Source organism: Pteropus medius, unplaced genomic scaffold, assembly GCF_902729225.1.
Source record: "Pteropus medius unplaced genomic scaffold, Ma_sr-lr_union100, whole genome shotgun sequence".
NCBI lineage: Eukaryota > Metazoa > Chordata > Mammalia > Chiroptera > Pteropodidae > Pteropus > Pteropus medius.
The window spans coordinates 966,266-983,703 of NW_024340693.1; the positions used below are offsets into that span (position 1 = coordinate 966,266).

Consider the following 17,438-nt stretch of genomic DNA (forward strand, 5'->3'; position numbering starts at 1 on the left):
TGATAGTATAAAATTAAGGGGCCATTTGCCTGAACGTAAGCTTCTGGAGAGAAGCCCACTAACACGTCCCAGAAGGAAACCCACGGGGAGCTTTGAGAAATGTCCCAGCCTCTGAACACACCCCGGTTAGACAGGCCCGCCCCTCAGCGTGAGGGCGGCTCTCCCCAGGCTCGGGGCTCGCCATAGAGCTGGGCAGCAGCTGGCGGGGGAGCAGGCAGGACCTGGTAGGACATGCTGCACCCCCAGGGCCCGCGAAGGTGCTTACCACCTCCGCTTTGGCCAGGGCCGTGTGGCGTGACCATGCTCACAGAGTCACAGAGAGATGGTTAGGAAAAAGCTGACGTATATCAGGTGTGACAAACGTTCCAGGCTCTATACCACATACCGGGTGCCCGCTGTCTCATTGAATGGGGACAAACGCCTGTCAATACTGCCGTTTTTACAGACTGGAGAGTGAGGCTCAGAGAGCCCAGTGTACCTGGCAGCGGTCACACAGCAAGTTCAAACATGGAACTCAGAGCCAGACCTATCCGACTCCAAAGCCAGCGAGACCTGGTTGTTCCATGGAAGTCCAGGGGGTTAGGCGACCTGTCCAAGGCCGCGGGTCAACCTGGAGGAGGATCACGGCCTTTGCACTCAAGGAAGGGGACAGTCCTCCCACAGCCTGTGTGTGTCACAGCCGTCGGGAACGAATCTGGCTATGCAGGTGCCCCTGCCTCCCCAGCTGAGGGTGGTCCCCGCAACCCCCCAGCCCAGAAGTGGCAGGAGAGAGAGAGCACAAAGGGGGGCCTGGCTTCTCCCGCCGAAGGGGCGGAAAGGGGCTCTGAGCTTCGCTCGGGTCTTTAGGGTCACACGCCCACCACCCGCCCGGAAGCTTATGTGTGCGAGGGGCGTGACCTGTGACTCGCACTGACGGATCCAAACTTTAGAAGTAACTGGGTTCAGAAGTAGGTGGGGCTGGGAGCATGTCCCGAGACCACCCAGCTCCCAGCACCACTTCCGGGAGCCCGAAAACTGCTGCGTGAGGCCGTGGGGCCCAGGCAGATCTGTAGGGGACGTGCAGAAAGTGTCCTCGACACACACGTGCGCGCGCGTGCACACACACACACACACACCTGTACTAGCACTCAGAGATAGCGACGGCATGAATGTTCCCCAAGGGGCCTAAAGACTCCAAATTCAGAGGTTTTCAGGCCGTCCCGTGCACGCCATGACGGCTGTGGTAACTGCCACACTTTTGTCTGTCGATGTCCCCAAATGCCCCGCTCACAGCGAAGGCAGATCTACATGGTTCTCCCGAACGGCCCAGACCGGTAAGGACACTGCCATGCCAGGGTGGGTGACGGGTGACGGGAGGGAAGCCAGGGACAGAGGTAGGGAAGGGGGAACGCAGAGGCACCCCACAGCTGGAGCCAGCTGCTTCTGCCAGGCTGTGACACCATCACCTCCACGTTCCCAGGTGAAGGGAAGTGACTTCTGTCCCTTTCTGGTGCCTCCCGCCTCCCCAGCTCCCCCAGGCCAGGAGGGGGTAGGTGCTATTCCTTCCCGTGGGGTCGGGGGGTAGTGGGGGGCGGGGGGCCGAGCTGCTGGTTTCCTCACTTCCTTGTTCCCTTGCACCTTGTGGGGAGGAAGTCTCACAGTCTCAGGTCTGTGGAAGGACAGCATTTTGTGTGGACACTTCCTCTTTCCCAACCTCGGCCACTCCACCGGGCCTGTCTCGCCACGCCCCTGTGGCCTGCCATCCCAGCCCCCGCATCTCCTCCCCTCCACCAGCACCAGCCCCCCCACTTCCCCACCCACCCCCACACACATCTGCAGAAGGTGTCCTTTCCTGTGTCTTAGGAAATCCAGCACCTCACATTTTGGTCAAATGCAAAATTAAGGACAGAAATGAAGGCGTGTGGGCTCCCGCCCCCCACGTGGCTGGAGCACAGCCAGCAGCAGGACCCACCCGTCCGCGGGCTGCCCCTGCCCATCTCCGTGTCTCTGTGGGTCGGCTTCTCCCTCCAAGTGGACCTGGGCTCCGGAGCTAGAGCGGGGAGGTGGGGGGGCGTCTCCTTTCAGTTCAGACCCTCCGGCGGTGAGATGGCCTCCGTCGTCATCCAGAGAAGCCACCCTGTCCAGCCTGACGTGATGGAACCGTGTTCTTCCTCCTAGCTTGGTTTGTTCTTGGGCCTTACAAAGCAGAAATCCCAGCATCTTGGTCCTGGCTCAGCTTACGAATTCCACGACAGGTCTTAGCAGCCGTGACGGCATGACTCGTGCACCCCAAATACATCCAAGTCCTAAGGCCTGGCACCTCGCGATGTGATCTTATTTGCAAATAAAGTCACTGCAGATGTAATTAGTAAAGATGAGGTCACATTGGAGTAGGCGAGCCCTTATCCAATGACTTATAAGAAGAACAGACACGGAGACAGATGCATGACGGAGAAGGCCATGTGACAAAGGAGGCAGAGATTGGAGGGACACATCCACACGCCAAGGAACTCCAAGTATGGGCAATGACGCCAGAACTTACGAGAAAACCATGGAACGCGACCTCACAAGAGCCCGCAGAGGAAGTGCCTGCTGACACCTGGATTTTAGGTGCCTCGGCTCCAGGATGCAGGGAGCATGTGCGGTGGTTGGAGCCCTTCTTTACAGCAGCTCTAGGTCACTAACCCAGCAGGCGGGGTGGGCGGTGCCAGCTCAGTGGATCCTCTGTGATGCCCAGATCTCCCCGTGATGGGAGGGGCTTCTGTCTCAGCTCATCCCACCGGACAACACTGCGTTTGGGTTGCCGCCTACGAGGCCCTTGCCTGGTCACTGTCACTGAGCTCCGTGTCTTCCAGGAACCAGGAAGTGATGCTGCAGATGAACCAAATGCCTCGACAGCAAGCCGTGGGCGTGGATTTATAAGCCCCGCGGGCAAGAAATAGAGTCCAGTATCAATGCTGGACCCGTGAGCAGTGCCTGCTCTGGGACGTGGTAAGACCGTCACCTCGCAAGAGCCCTTTGCGGTCACTAGGTGCACAAAGAGTAGGCTCTGAACAGAAGCAGGCCGTGCTCACCAACACCTCTGGGACCCAAATATTTGCCATCATTCCTTCCCTGGCTTTGAGTTTTCAAGACTTGATTAATTTAAGGCATTAACGAGGCAGGTGGTGTTCCAAGATCCCAAATTTGCAAACTTGTTTGATGATCTGAATAAGAGACTGATGTTTTTTGTCACAGATCAGGTAGCCTTGTGGACGGGCCATTGTCTCGTTTGAAAAACTCCCCATGAACCTTCTATCCTCCTGTGTAACCCTTTGCTGACACTGATATAGAATTAACCGGAGATGCGAAGCATAATAAAAAATATATTCCGGGTGTTTCTCTTTGTCCTCGCTCTTCGCATTTATCCCGGGAAGACATCTTGTAGCATCCTCACAGCTTAGGTGCGATCGTCTCGCTTCCAGCTCCAAGGGCGGGTTCCGATTAGCCCACCCCAAAAGGTGGGACCCCTTCCCTCCACCCAGTGGCTGGTTCACGGACGCAGCCAGCGCACAGCATATAAATAGTCCTCTCCCCAGTCTCCACGGCCGCTCGGGGGTGCGAGGCCACTTCTGGTCACTGCGTTCCAGCCTGGGCTCAGGAAGGTTTTCGTGATGGTTAGGTTTTTCTATTTTTGCCTTTTTTTTTTTTAACTTCGGACCAAAAGGGGCGGACTCAACCATGTCTTCCTCCTATTTGTCCTCCACTTCCTAACAGGAGCTGAAATACGGTGCCAACAACAACAACAATAACAACAAAACAACCATCTTGCTGCCTGGAAAACAAAATCAACTTGCATAAGGCGGCGGAGCGGAAAACTACGAGGAGCCTGGCTCTGAACAGGCGACTGCCTCGGACAGGTCCACCGGCCCTGGTCAACCGTCTCTGGAAACAAAATAATAGTCCTGAGTCAGGAAAGTGGCAAGTGGCAGGAGGTGGACAAATAGATCGATAGAACACAACAGAGAGCCCAGAAATAGAGACGTGCTGGCCACAAAATTAAAACCTGACCTACGGAACTTCGGCAAACTTTAAAGGTCTCACTCATCGAGAGACATTAAGAAAATGAAAAGGCAAACGACACACAGGGAGGAAATAGTCGCGGGACATTTATCTGACAAAGAGCTGTATCCAGGACATCTATGCTGTTACATAAGAAAAATAAGGGAAAAGAAAACAAAGAAAGAGATAACCCCATGATTTTAAAGAATGAGCAAACGGGTCTAGGAGCATGTCACAGGAAGCTATAGACATGGCCGATGAGCACATGAAAAGGCGGAGAAGCGTGATTACAACCTCGGCGAGAGTTCACGTCCACCGGCTTGGCTGCAACATTCAAAACCGCAGCGCTAAGCGTCGGTGAGCACGTGGAGCCCCCGGAACGCTCAGACGCTGCCGCTGGGAGCGCAGAGCAGTGTGGCCCATTGGAAAAGCCAGTTCTTATAACAGTCGATGTGCATCTACTTACTACCCAACCATTTTACTTCCGGTTATTTACCGGCCCCCCAAAATGAATAAAAGATAAATAAAAGGTAACTTGTACAAGAATGTTTTAACTGCTTTATTTGTAATAGGCAAAAATTGAAAACAGTTCAAATATGTATCGATAGTGAATGGATAGATCAAATTGAGCGGAATACTACTCAGCCATGAAAAAGGAAAACCTGCCGATTCACTCAACAACGTAGATGAATCTTATGAACGTTATGTTGAGCAAAAGAAGTCAGTCTCGAAGGAATGCATCCTGTGTTATTCTTACCCACACGACGAGCCCTAGCGGGAGAAATCAGAACGGTGATTGCCTGGGTGGGGGAAGAGGGTGCAGAATTGACAAGAAAGAGGTGTGAGATCACTTTCTAGGGTGACGAAAGCATTCCTATTTTGATGGGATGCTTTCATATAGCCGCATCACCTGTGCCGAAACTCGCCGAAACGTGTGGAATTTTACATCATGCAAATGGGATCACGAAAAGAAATTACCCTATCTGGTTATGTCTGTGAAGTCGGGTTTCTGTTCATGCAGCGCAATGCAACCCCCACTGATTCAGGGAGAAAGAAAAAGCAGGGTGAACGATGAAGCTGATACAGGCGACGTAGAGAGGTGACAGAAGGCAGTGCGGCGCGCAGTGTGACTGCCTTCGACCTTCGGCAGTGTAGTAAAACCATTGCGTTAATCGCTCGGTTTCGTTGGATCTCTTGCGCAAGTCGCTGGGAAGACTCCCCAAAAGACCGAGACTCCCCAAAAGACCGAGTGGTGGGTCATTTGGTGGAAAAGGGACACGTGTGTGCATTCCTGAGGGGACACCCAAGAGCCAGAGGCAGGTGAGCCATTGGTACCCCAGGCACCGTGGGACGGACGAGCTTCAGAAACCCACAGCCGGGCAGCTGGGTGCGTGAACCTAACTAGCTGAGTCTTTGAAGGTCCCAGAGGCCCAAACTCCTGGGGGAGGTGGCTTTGCTAAGGAGAAGGGAGGGGATGAATACTGGCACTCCCAGTCCTCCTGAGGCCCCGCTGGTGTTCTGTGTCTGTTCCTGTTTCTAGGAGTCACCTGCTCGAATTGGTTTTAGCTCAGAGCAGTGTTGCTTGCGGCGGTGTGGGACCCTCTGCCGGAAGATGCCTTCCCTTGTCCGTTCACTACTACCCAGTATATGGGGTCTTGTCTGCTGCCTCCAGGGCAGACATTCTCCTCAGATCCTCTCCTACACCCCAGCCCAGCCTGCCCGAGGCTCCGGGGACACCCGAAGCACGCCACCCGGGGCGGGTGGGTGTGGGCCCTCATGTTGTTACCATCGAGACCTTGTGGTCTGACCCCAGGGCACTCCTCAGCATCCATGCGGTTCCCATGGAAACACAAACACAAGGTTCTATTACCAAGACCAGCCGCGCGGGCCCAGGACAGACACCAGGCAAACGCCTGCGATGCTGGAGGTGGCAGAGGTGGCGGCGGTGCTGATGGTGATGAGTGCAGTGATGGCTTGCCGTTTTCTAAATTCTTCTTTTCTTTGGTGGAGTCATAGCTCTCCTAGGAAAGCTTTGGTTTAGAAAGCAGAAGAAACTGTGCTCGGCAGGAGCCAGTTCAGCAGCCACGACGGTTGTGATGTTTCTGGGGGGGATGTAGCGGCTCTGATTAGGGGGTAATTCTTACCATAGGTTCCCCGGGTCCCCTCTGTGAGGGGAGAAAGTTCTATTCCCCCACAGAAATGTCACGAAGGAGACTTTCTGGCTGCTTCTCTCGCTCCTTCCACCCCTCTCCCTTTAGAAGAGCACCTGGAAAGCGTGAGTGAGACCTGGGCACGTGGCTCGGAGCCTTGTGGGGTGACCTCTCCCCCGAGTGGCCTGTTCCTGGATGTGCATGTCACCCGCTTTTTCTCCCGTGTGCTTGGCTACAAATTAAGCGCAAGGCTTCAAGAAAAACCCCCAAATTCCGGGGAGCCCCGTATGTCCAGAGTGATGGATGATATTGCTTGGCTGAACCCCACTTTCCCTCCCACCGTGAAGGGGGCCCTGCCTGCCCTGGCCTAGCTTTGTCGGCACCCTTTCCCGCTCACGCAGGGCACTGAGATGTCCCCCGGCCTGGACTTGGCACAAACGCTCTGTCACGTACCGAGTCTACCTCTCACCTTTCTCATTAGCTGGCAACCGCTTCAGGAAATGTCCCTGGGCATCGAAACGATTATACACATTTGCGGATACGGGTCCCAAGGTAACAAGGGCGTACGGCGCGTCCTCAGTTAACCGTCGTCCACAGGCTCTTTGACCTTAAGCGAAAGGACGTAGGACGCAACCGGCCTCACCCCAGGCCGAGTGATACAGACAAGGAGGCGAGTTTCTCCAGCCTTCAGCACCTTATAGCCAAACAGCCTGGGAAAGAACGACGTTGAGGACCGGGGTCCTCCTGGATAACGGTTGTCTGGACGGCGCAGAGCATGCGTAACTCCACCTGTTCCTCATAAACACGGAAACACACACTTTCGCCGTCCTCGATGCTCTGGGACCACAGTCATGTGTCTTCTCCCGCCCCAGACCCGGCCAGGGACCGGGACCGCGTCTGAGAATCTCCAGTCTCCCTCAGGGCTTTCTTGCTTGGCCCCAGTCAAACTCGTTTGGTGCAAAAAGGCACGTTAAGAATCCCGAAGGGCTTTTGCCCGAGTCTGATCTAAGGATCCATAAAGACGATATCTCCGTCCTGGTGCTTTTCCAACACCCCTGGCCAGGTCCTGTCTTCGGGCTGGATGTAACCGTCACAAGAGGCGTGTCCATATTCTGTCTGTGATAACGGCTCCCAGACATGCAGGCACTGCCGACCGGCCACAGGGAGGAGGAGACCAGCAGAAGAGGAAGGTGTCATCTGAAACAGGGTACCGGAGAGCAAGAGTCAGGCCTGTGGGGTCCCCTGCTAGCCTCTGGGGGCCCAGAGAACTGTGCGTGCCTGGCGTCTAGCCCCAAGCCCGGGCCGTCTATAGGAGACCTCGCTGCACAGCACCTGGGGGGCGGGGGAGGGGAAGGAGAGAGCAGTGACCTGGCTGAGGGTGACCTCACGCTTTCCTTGGGTTCCCGAGAAGAAGAAGTTATGGGCAGTTTTCACTTTCAGTGAATCTTCTTCGGGACACATTTTGACAAATGAGAACGGGCGACTGACAGAGAAAATGTTTATTTGGGTTTCTAGTTGGGGTGTGAGCCAAGAGAAGGGGCAGAGATGGCAGCTCATGCCACAGCCACCTCTGGCCTAGAGGTGACAGCTAGCCCAGGGCCCTGTCACAGAGCCAAGAGCCAACTGGTGGCACGTTCCTTCATAAAAGCCCCGAGCCCTGGGCTGTGGTGGCCAATCACCAGCAAACTGAAGGATGTGAGCACAGAAGCACAGGGTAGGGGTGTGACAAAAATCTCACCACCCACCCCTACGGACGCATGCGCAGCACGGTTACGTTGCATCGAATTGTAACCTTTATCCCGAAAGTGGCAAAAATGATGTTAAAGCCAGAACAATCACAGGAATTTTTCTTTCTGCAAATAACTTTTAAGAAAAGAAAAGGTTTGGACCGGTCCATTTATTGTCATCTTAGTAGCGCCGCATGCATTCTTTTCCAGGTTTCTTTTTTGCCAAATGTCCCAAATCAGAGTATTGGAAGAAAAAAAAGAAAGGTGTTTTCGAATGGCCCAGCTTTAGAAGGACAGACGAGGACCGGGCTCTGTGGGTCCCCAGCGGCCGAGCACAGCACAAGGGGGTGGCAGCTGGGCTGTCTGCCCAGGCTCCCCGCCCCCAACTTCCCCTTTGCGAGGGCTTCCACTCTCGCCCTGCCCCCTCCTCTCCTGACACCCACTTTCTTCCCTCTCGCCCACTCTCCGCTCCGGGAGCTATACTGGTCTTTCCTGCCACGCCCGTCCTCAGAATACACCTCCATTTCCAGCACCCACGTCCCTCTTCGCTCCACCCCGTGGCATCCTTGAACGTGTGACATTCCTGCCCCGACCAATGGTTCCGGATTCCGAAGCATTGCACGCTCCTGGCCCCGACTTAGGCGGGTGAGGTGTGGATCTGCACGAGGCTGAGGCTCCTAGCCACTTCCAACCCAGAGCAGGAGGCGGGCAGAAGTCCCAGACCTGGAATCCGGGCCGAGGGGCTGCGGGAGCCATGTCAACTCCACAGACTGGGTGGGCTCCTGGAGGAGGTGCAAAGGAGGGCGAAGGCCAGAGCCTGCCTTCCCGTCTCGAAGTCTCCTGTGAGGGTGCTAGGCACAAAGTTTGAGGAACACACCCTGGAGCCCCAGCTCTGTGCGTGCAGGCCCGCACACACACACACACACACACACGATGCATGTACACACACACCTATGCATGCACACACACACACAATACCCATGCATGCACACACACATATACACTCATGTATGCACACACAATAATGCATGCACACACCATGCACACACACACACGCATGCACGCATTGCTGCATGCACACACACACATGCACACACACACATGCATGCACACACATACCTGGCTGGAAGGCAAGACACACATTGCCAAGGCGCAAGATACGTATTACACATCGCATGCATGTGTATACACCTATGCATACACACACGCATGCATGCACATACCTACATGTAATACTGGCCACACGCATGTGCACAAGTATCGTACACACGCATGCATGTACACACACACATGCATGCACACACACACATGCACACACACGCACACATGCACGCACACGCTGGCTCCTCATCAGCGGCACAGCCAGCTTCCCATTCTCCACGATGTTTGCCCAGAGGGGCAGCCGCCACCCAGGGGCGCCCCCCCTACAGCTCTGAGGGAGAGGACCAGAAGGAGAGACGTCCCCTCCCTGACCCGGAGGCACACGCAGGTCCCTGCTGTGTTGCGTGCCCTCCGGCCCGTCTGGGTCCGGCTTCCACCCAGCCCGTCCTGGGCGCTGACTCATGGCCAGCGGGCTGGTGAGGAAGTGGAGACAGAGAGAAAGCAGATGATTCTTCCAAGAATCTGCCCCTGAGCCAACCACTTCCCCTCTGGGGCCTCGGTCCTCCCGGTCCTGGCCAGCTCGGACGGGACATGCTGTTTCCTGTTCCCTTCTCCCTCCCTGCAGTGAGTCTTTGTCTTCCAACAAGATAAGGCTGTTCCTCAGCTCCTGGAGGCCACTTCTCAGCATCTGCTTATCACCGGCTTCCATGAGTGACAGGGGCTCGCTCCCTCCACCTCCTCTCCCCCCTCCCCTAACCTCCTTCCCCTCCCCACGCCCTGCTCAGGCTTTGTCAAAACTCGGGCTTTTCTCTGCCCTGCCTGGAGCGGGCCGTGCTGCTGTCACTTTGGGGCCAGCTCTTCCTTGGTTTCCCTCCTTCCTCCCAGTGGCTTTTGGTGGGCACTGGCCACCATGCAGCGACAGGAAGTGGGGCCTCCCGACCTGCTCAGCACTGCGGGCAGAGCCCTCAGATTTCTCTGTGCCCGCGAGACAGCGCCACGGCCCCCGCCTGGCTGACGTGGGATCTCTGAAAGGCTTGCAACCCAGAGGCGAGGGTCTCCCCCGGCAGCGCGGCACCTCACGCAGGGTCTGACGCCACCAGCAGTCGGCGAGCGACAGAATGCAGGATTCTGTGGCGGAGAACACTGGCTCCTTGTAGGACCACCGGCAGAGAAACAGCCTTTTTTAGGATGCGCTCCATAGAGAAAGACGGCACAACAGTACTGAGCGTGTAAAATACATTTCCCTTGGACCCTTTCTGCTAGAAGCTTCCTCCCTGCCTTCATTTTCCCAAAAGAAAGCTGAGCGAACACACCGTTTGGAACGGCTGGTCCAGGGGTAGAGGCTGCCCAGGGTGGCCCAGGGTGCCTGGCAGGCCCCGCCTTTCTCCAAGTCCTCCTTGCTCCCCCTAATACCCGCCCCTGCCCACCAGAACTCCCTTCCCCCACCTCAGATGCTACATCCCACCCCGGAAGGGGTGAATTTTTAAAGGAACGAGAGAAACTATCTATTCTTGTGGCCGAGTCAGTCCTGACCTCTCCGGGCGACCCTCCTTCGGCATCTGCGTGCCGCGTGCCACGGCACACACCCAGATTTATTGCCTTCATCCTTTCCGCGGACATGCCCAAGTTCCTTGGCCCAGCGCCAGCTGCTCCAGGACCTGGACGGCATGTCAGCCATCTCTGCAAATTGATCTGGTACCGATCAACATGTCCAATTCACAGTCAGGGGATTCTTTCCTCATTTTTTCACTTCGGTTTATTAAACAAATAAAACATGCCCACGGGAGGATTCCATGTTTATTGGCAAAATAAATCACCGGAGGAAACAATGCACAGCCTCCAAAGCAATTAAAGAAATGCAGACTTTTAAAAATGGAAGATCTCCTTATATGTGTATTAAATTTAGACAAATCAATAAAAATGACAAAATGCAATGCGGGGATGAGTATACAAAAGAGTGTGCTTATCCGGCACTGGAGGGGGCGCTGTCATCAGGCTCCAGCTTCTGGAACCCCAGCTGGAGACATCTGATGGGAAGTTATCAAAACCCGTTAACCCGGGGGGCATCCTGATACTGTCCCTCCGTTTCTCCATTCCGGGGTCACCGTCATCCCAGCTCCACACTCACGGGGCCTCCTCACTTCACACCTGGTCTACTGGAATAGGCACCCAACTGGTCCTCCGATCTCCAGCCTCTGGGCCCCGCTTCGCCCGCCAGCTGTGCCTTCCCCGGCCCTTGCTGTGTCTCTTCCGTTCAAAGCCTTGGGCACGTCCGTGCTCCCCGCATGTTGTGTAAATATCCCACAGCAGCTCATGTGCTGTCCCTTTGATGAGCATTCAAGTCGCTTACCATTTCCCTGTTGTCGTGAACCATTCACGATGCATATCTTCTAGCCTGGGACGAAAGGCCCTCCAGCCTGTCACCAGTGAGCTGTCTCTATGCCCCGGCCACGCTCCATGTCACCCTCTGCTTCCTCCAGGCTGAGCTTATGTCCGAGCCTGTTCCTTCCTCTCACGGGCGAAGGACCCAGCCGGGGAGCGGCCCAGCGCCCACCCCCGGCACGGGTCTAACTGCGCGCTCGGTGACCGCCCCAGACTGCAGCTGGCACTGTTGCCTGGGAACTGTTCATGTCCTGGTTCCCAGAGTAGAGGAGAGGGATCTGTGGGCAGGAATGACGTCTCAGAGTCCTGGGGCGACAGGAGGTCCCCGAAGCATCGAGCCCTGAGCCCCGGTCCTCACGAGATTCGATAATCGCCTGCTGGCTGTCATGTAGCCCAAAACATGCTAAATGTTTCGCGGTCTATTTACAAATACTTAACACAACTTTAGTCGTCTCAGTTAAATGAAAAAAAAAAAAACTCGTAAAAAAAGAAACAAAATAGTGTCAAGAGGTGTTTTAAAAAATTAAAAAGAATGTGAAAGTCACCTAAAAGCTCAGGTTCTCCAATTCTTTTCAAGTGAAAGCCCATTCATTACCGAGGAGTCACACTCTGCGGCCTCACGGACACCGGGAGTGGTCTCCGTGTTCCTCAGACACCCTTCTCTCACGGCGGGTGGCAAATAGGGTTGGAGCGGAAGGACTATCGTGACACTCGTCCTGTGCTTGGCGAAGACCCGTGTGTGCACAGACCGGACGACGGTCCCCACCCCGCAGACGGCATGCCTCTGCCCCACGCGGAGCATCTGGCCAAAAATAACCACCTACCACCCTCTGTCTGTAATTTAGGGAAACTGCTGCTACCGCCTGTCGTCACCGGCTCCTCGAAAATGCCACTGGCTGCAAATGCTCGAGAAAATCATGAAAAGGGAGTAAAGTGGAAAGCAGAAATCACCGTCCAGAGACCACCACTAATCATGTTGGGGAGGCTGTTCCAAATACGACACGCGTGTGCACGCGCGCACACACGCACACGCACGTGCACACACGCCACAGTTCGGGCTCACCCCGAAGAGGCCGGGTGGGTCGGGGTTTCGGGCGAGGCCGCCGGAGCCCTTCCTCTCGCTGGCTCTGCAACCTGAGCAGGGCGCGCTCCGCACACGCTCCCGTGCCCGCGGGCTTCGATCACAGTCGCCGGGCTCACCTCGCACGCACAGCTGGCATGGCCCGGGACGAGCTGGTGCGTGAGGCGCTCCCAGCCGCAGCACACGCGGGGGACCCGAGCGCCTAGCAGATGTCGTGACTACACAGTTCACCACCACACCTCTCCCTCGACCTTGTACCAGGACCGTGCTGCCATATTCTTTGCGAATATCATTTTTGACGTCTATGTAATTAATACTCTGTTTTCTAAACATACCACAATTTATCATTTTCTCCTGCCCCTGGGCATTTCGGTTGTTTCCTATTTATCACCATTACCGATAACTCTTCAAACTTCGTCCGCGTCCCTGGTTACTTCCTTAGGGTAGGCTGCTAACGTAGAATTTCTAAAGCGATAGGGTACAGACGGCCTTTAATGTGTATATCATCAGACTGCTAACCAGAAACAATATACCAAGTTTACTCTCACCAGTCCTGTGAGACAGGGGCCTCTAGCTACGCCCACGATAGCATTTTAGTATTATCTCTTTTCCTTCTTTGCTCTTTGGGAAAAGGAAATTTTTTATATCTTGATCTTGATTCTGATGACTAGCGAGGCTAAACGTTTATGGTTATGTTGATCACGCATTTCTTCTTTTGGAAATGTCCATGTCCCCACTTTTTTTGTTCACTTGATTTTTTTTTTTTTTTCGTTCAGTCGTAAAGAGTTTTTTATAATTCAATGGTAAGTGCTCCTTATACCTTAGAAATGTAATTTTTCTGTCACCTTTTATTGTTTCCAGCTTCCGGCTTCCGGTTCTCATTTACCCGTTGATTTGGCACGTGGTGACTGAGCTCGCCCGCCGTGTGCCAGGCACCGGTGTAGGCGTTGGGAGCTCAGCAGGGGACAAAGGCGACTAAAATCTCTGTCCTCCTAGAGCTTGCGTCTGAGTGGGAGCTTCCAGGCGAGGCTGTAATTTCAATGGACAGAACCCTCCAGGTCCCGAACACCTGTGTTATAGTTTGATAATTCCGATGATTATGTAAACATTACTGGCCTCTCAGAAAACCACTGTATCCTCATGAATATGGGGGAGACAAGACGGAGCTCGGCCTAATAGAGAAAATTCGATGATTCCCAAACAAGCACGATTGAAAGGATCGCCTCAGACTTTCCGATGGGAGTTGAGGCTTAGTGTCTGTTTCCTTTTCTTCCTTCCACACCGGTTCCTCTAAAACTTTACAACCACTGGTGTATCCTCCAGTCTGGGGACGGAGAAATGGGGCGTGCGGGGGAGGTGGGTAAGAATAAAGAAGATCGGGCTTCCGGCTTAGACGGCTCAGGCCACTAGTACAAAGCTCCGCAGAGCAGGTGGTTGATCCACAACGGACTTTTCTTTCTCACCCTTCTGGAGGCTGGACGACTGGGATCGGGGCGCCAGCGTGGGTGGGCTGAGTGAACACCCTCTTCCGGGCTGTGGACTGTGGACTGTGGACCTCTCGCTGTGTCCTGATCTGGTGGGAAAAGATGGAGCTAGTTCTCTGTGGCTTCTTAAAAAGGCGCTAATCTCATTGATGAGGGCTCTACCCACGAGACCCCCCTCCAAACACCATCACATTGGAGATTAGATTTCAACAGGTGGGTGCTGGTGGACACAGACATTCAGCCCATGACAGAGGGGACTGTGCCAGCAGTGACTTTATGCAACGGCCGACGTAACAAAGCCAATTTCTCAAGAGAGGGAGCCATGGGACCTCTTCTGCGGTCTGTGTGCACGGGTGACCCAAACTCCCGGCGGGCGAACACCCTCCGAAGCCTCGGCACTTGGGAACGGCTCCAGGAATGGGGACAGTGGGAACCCAGGGTCGGATCGACTGAGAGTGCCTTTTTGGCGTCAGAAAAACAGGGAATCAAACCACAAACTGAACGGAGTTATAGAAAAACAAATATCTATTTCTTACACATCTGAAAGATCTCACTTGTTTAAGAGAAATCACACACACCAATAGAGATCATTGTTTAAATACTTAATAAGAAATTCCCACAGTTCTCAAGAAGAAACTGAAAATGCAAATAAAAAAAAATCCCACTAAATTCGTGTAATTTTAAATTCACCTTTAAAAATGCAGTTTGGGAGACAGTATCTGTCCCAATATTTCAGTTCCTTGGTCACACAGGGGCCACTCACGAGCACCAGAACCATAACTATCCCTTCAGAGCCCAGATAAACATAACTGACTCTGACAGGGACCCAGTACAGACAAGCTAGTACCTGGTGACAGCAGACTCTCTAGATGGTCCCTCTTCATCGAGAAGACTCCTTTAATCTCGCCTTGCATGACGGCTCAACAATACAGACTCGGCTCTGCAGCCTCTGGCTTGGAGGAAGCAGGTAGGGGAAGGGTCTAGAACCCAGTGCCGAGATGCTCAACATCACCGATCATTAGGGAAGTGTACATCAAAAGCACAACGAGATACCACTTCGCACCCACTGGAATGGCTGTTAGGGAGGGAGGGAGGGAGGAAGGAGATAAGTGTCGGGGAGGGTGTGGAGAAATACGACCCCTGGTTCACTGCTGGTGGGAATGCGGAATGACGCAGCGGCTGTGGAAAATGGCACAGTGGTCCCTCGAAAAACCGAAAGTGGAATTATCATGTGCTTCGTCGTTTGCACTTCTGGGTACGCACCCGAAAGATTTGAGAGCAAGGCCTCGAAGAGATATGTGCACACCCACGTCCACTGCAGCTTTCTTCACAGTAACCAGAGTGGGAGCACCCCAAGTGTCGACGGACAGATGGACGCATAAAGAAAACGTGGCCCATGCACACAGTGCAGTATGATTCAGCCTGAAAAAAAGCAACGAAATTCTGAAACGGGCTAAAACGTGGATGAACCTTGAGGACTTTATGCTCACTGAAGCAAGATGGTCACAGAAGGACAGATGCTGTGAGATGCCACTTACACGAAGTCCCTGGAGTCCGGTCATAGAGACAGGAAGTAGATGGTGGCTGCTGGGCTGGGAGAAGGGAAGGGAGGAAGCAGCTGGCGACTCACCTGGACAGGCTGCCCTTTGGGAAGATGGATAGTTCTGGAGATGCATGGTGGTGGGGCTGCCCCGCATCGTGGACGCGCCGCCGGACTGTGGAATTCAGAACAGGGTTAAAACGAAGAGAAAAGCAACCACGAGGAGGGGGTTGGGGACGGGCCGAGAGGGCAACCCATCCGCGGGTGGCACTGAATGTGGCCCGCGCAAGGCGGATTCACTGCGCGGAGCATCCCCCATCCTGCAGGGCGAGGAGCGGAGAGGACAGGACAGGACGGGTCCCAGGGAGCTCCAGTGACACTGCGGGACAGTGGACCGCCCCTGCCCCCGCCCCCGCCCCCTAGGGACTGGGCACCCTGGTGTCAGCAGGTCAGTCCGGAGGTCAGGGGAAGCAGGCCTTCAGGGGCCGCGACCTTCGGATGGCCTACCTCACTGGTCACTCCCTCCACAATGCCCTTTCGAATGTCCCCTAGGCCGTGCGACCGCCACAGAAGCCAGAGTTCTCCAATGGGAGTCTCTGGTTCTTTGAAGGTGAAAAAATCTGATTTTTCACGGGCGGCAAGTTTAGACACGCGCTACGCCCCTGCCGTGGAGGTGTCGGGGTGATTAGGGACGACGGTGTCTGGGGGCGTGGGGGGGGGCATCGGGCGCGCACGCACACTCGCACACACGCTCACGCAGGCACACTCACGTGCACACACGCGCGCACACTCGCGTACGCACTCACATACGCGCGTACACTCAGATGCACGCTGTCGCACGCGCACGCACACGCACACTCACGCGCGCGCGCAGGTCAGCGCCCCGCGGCCCCCAGGCCCCCAGGGCACTCGGCCTCCTCGCGCAGGGCCGTCGCGTTTCGTCTGGCGACGTCGCCCCCTCCCAGGCGCCCGGGGCGCGCCACGGTTCCCCCGCGGGGCTGCGGCGCCGCAGAGCGGGTCGGGGCGCGCCCCCGCTGCTCCACGCTGCCCCGGGGGCCCGCGCGGCGCGCCCAGGGCGGCCGGAGAGGCGCGGCCGCGGGCATCTGTACGCGGCGCAGGGCCGTCTGCCCAGCCGCGTCTCTGTGGCGCAATCGGTTAGCGCGTTCGGCTGTTAACCGAAAGGTTGGTGGTTCGAGCCCACCCAGGGACGGGGGTGCTCGTTTTCCCGGGGCGACCTCCGCGGAGCTTCCTTTTAACGGCTCGCGGTTTCCCAAGGCTGGGCCCTCCGTGCACTGGGGGACAGGTGCACACAGCCTGCGGGGGGACTCACGCCGACCCCCGCCGCGGGCACGGGCTGCGGTGGAAACACAGGGTTGCCCACAGACAGGGGCGATCTCGGAAAACCCGACACCCCCAAAAGCAAACGCAGCGACCCGGCCCTGCCCGACGGACCAGGGGAGCCGCGCGGCGGGGGCCGCGAAGCCGGTGGAAGCGCAGGCGCCGGAGATGCGCTCTGCCCGCCTCGCCCCTGCGCGGCGGACCGCGCCAGGCGCGCCAAGGCCGCAGTTTCCAGGTGGCTCGCGGCCAGCCCTGGCCCACTGTCCACAGCCCTGTTGTCCTAGCAGATGATCACACGCGACTCTCCGTGCAGATGCAGAACCGCACAGCATGGTAACGTGGTGGTACAGTTCATTGCCGCCAAGGTCGCGGTCACATAGTAGGCGCTCGGCCTCTGGGAGAGACTTTATCGTGAGGAGAGGTTAAAGACCTAGGACGAAGAGCTAAGCGCCTGGCTAGGCTGGCTTTTAGGGACGCCCTGGCGATGCTGGCTGGTGCTCGGTCGTCAAATTACCGCTGCCAACATCCTCTACTGTTTAGTTAAGCGCCCTAAAGGAGACACACTTTCGGGGGGATTCCAGGCAGCGGGACAGGGAGTCCCGAAAATACTCTCCA

The 17,438-nt window shown here is 55.7% G+C and overlaps 1 long non-coding RNA gene and 1 other non-coding gene across 2 annotated transcripts; one reads left to right on the forward strand and one right to left on the reverse strand.

The window, feature by feature from the left end:
* Nucleotides 1–10,746: 10,746 nt before the first annotated feature.
* On the reverse strand, nucleotides 10,747–16,255 carry LOC120602294 (uncharacterized). The gene is made up of 3 exons (XR_005652685.1): nucleotides 15,993–16,255; nucleotides 15,576–15,660; nucleotides 10,747–15,367 (listed from the first exon to the last, which is right to left on the reverse strand). It is a non-coding gene; the product is annotated as an uncharacterized LOC120602294 (long non-coding RNA).
* A 366-nt stretch (nucleotides 16,256–16,621) lies between these two features.
* On the forward strand, nucleotides 16,622–16,695 carry TRNAN-GUU (transfer RNA asparagine (anticodon GUU)). The gene has a single exon. It is a non-coding gene; the product is annotated as a tRNA-Asn (tRNA).
* The last annotated feature ends 743 nt before the right edge of the window (nucleotides 16,696–17,438 follow it).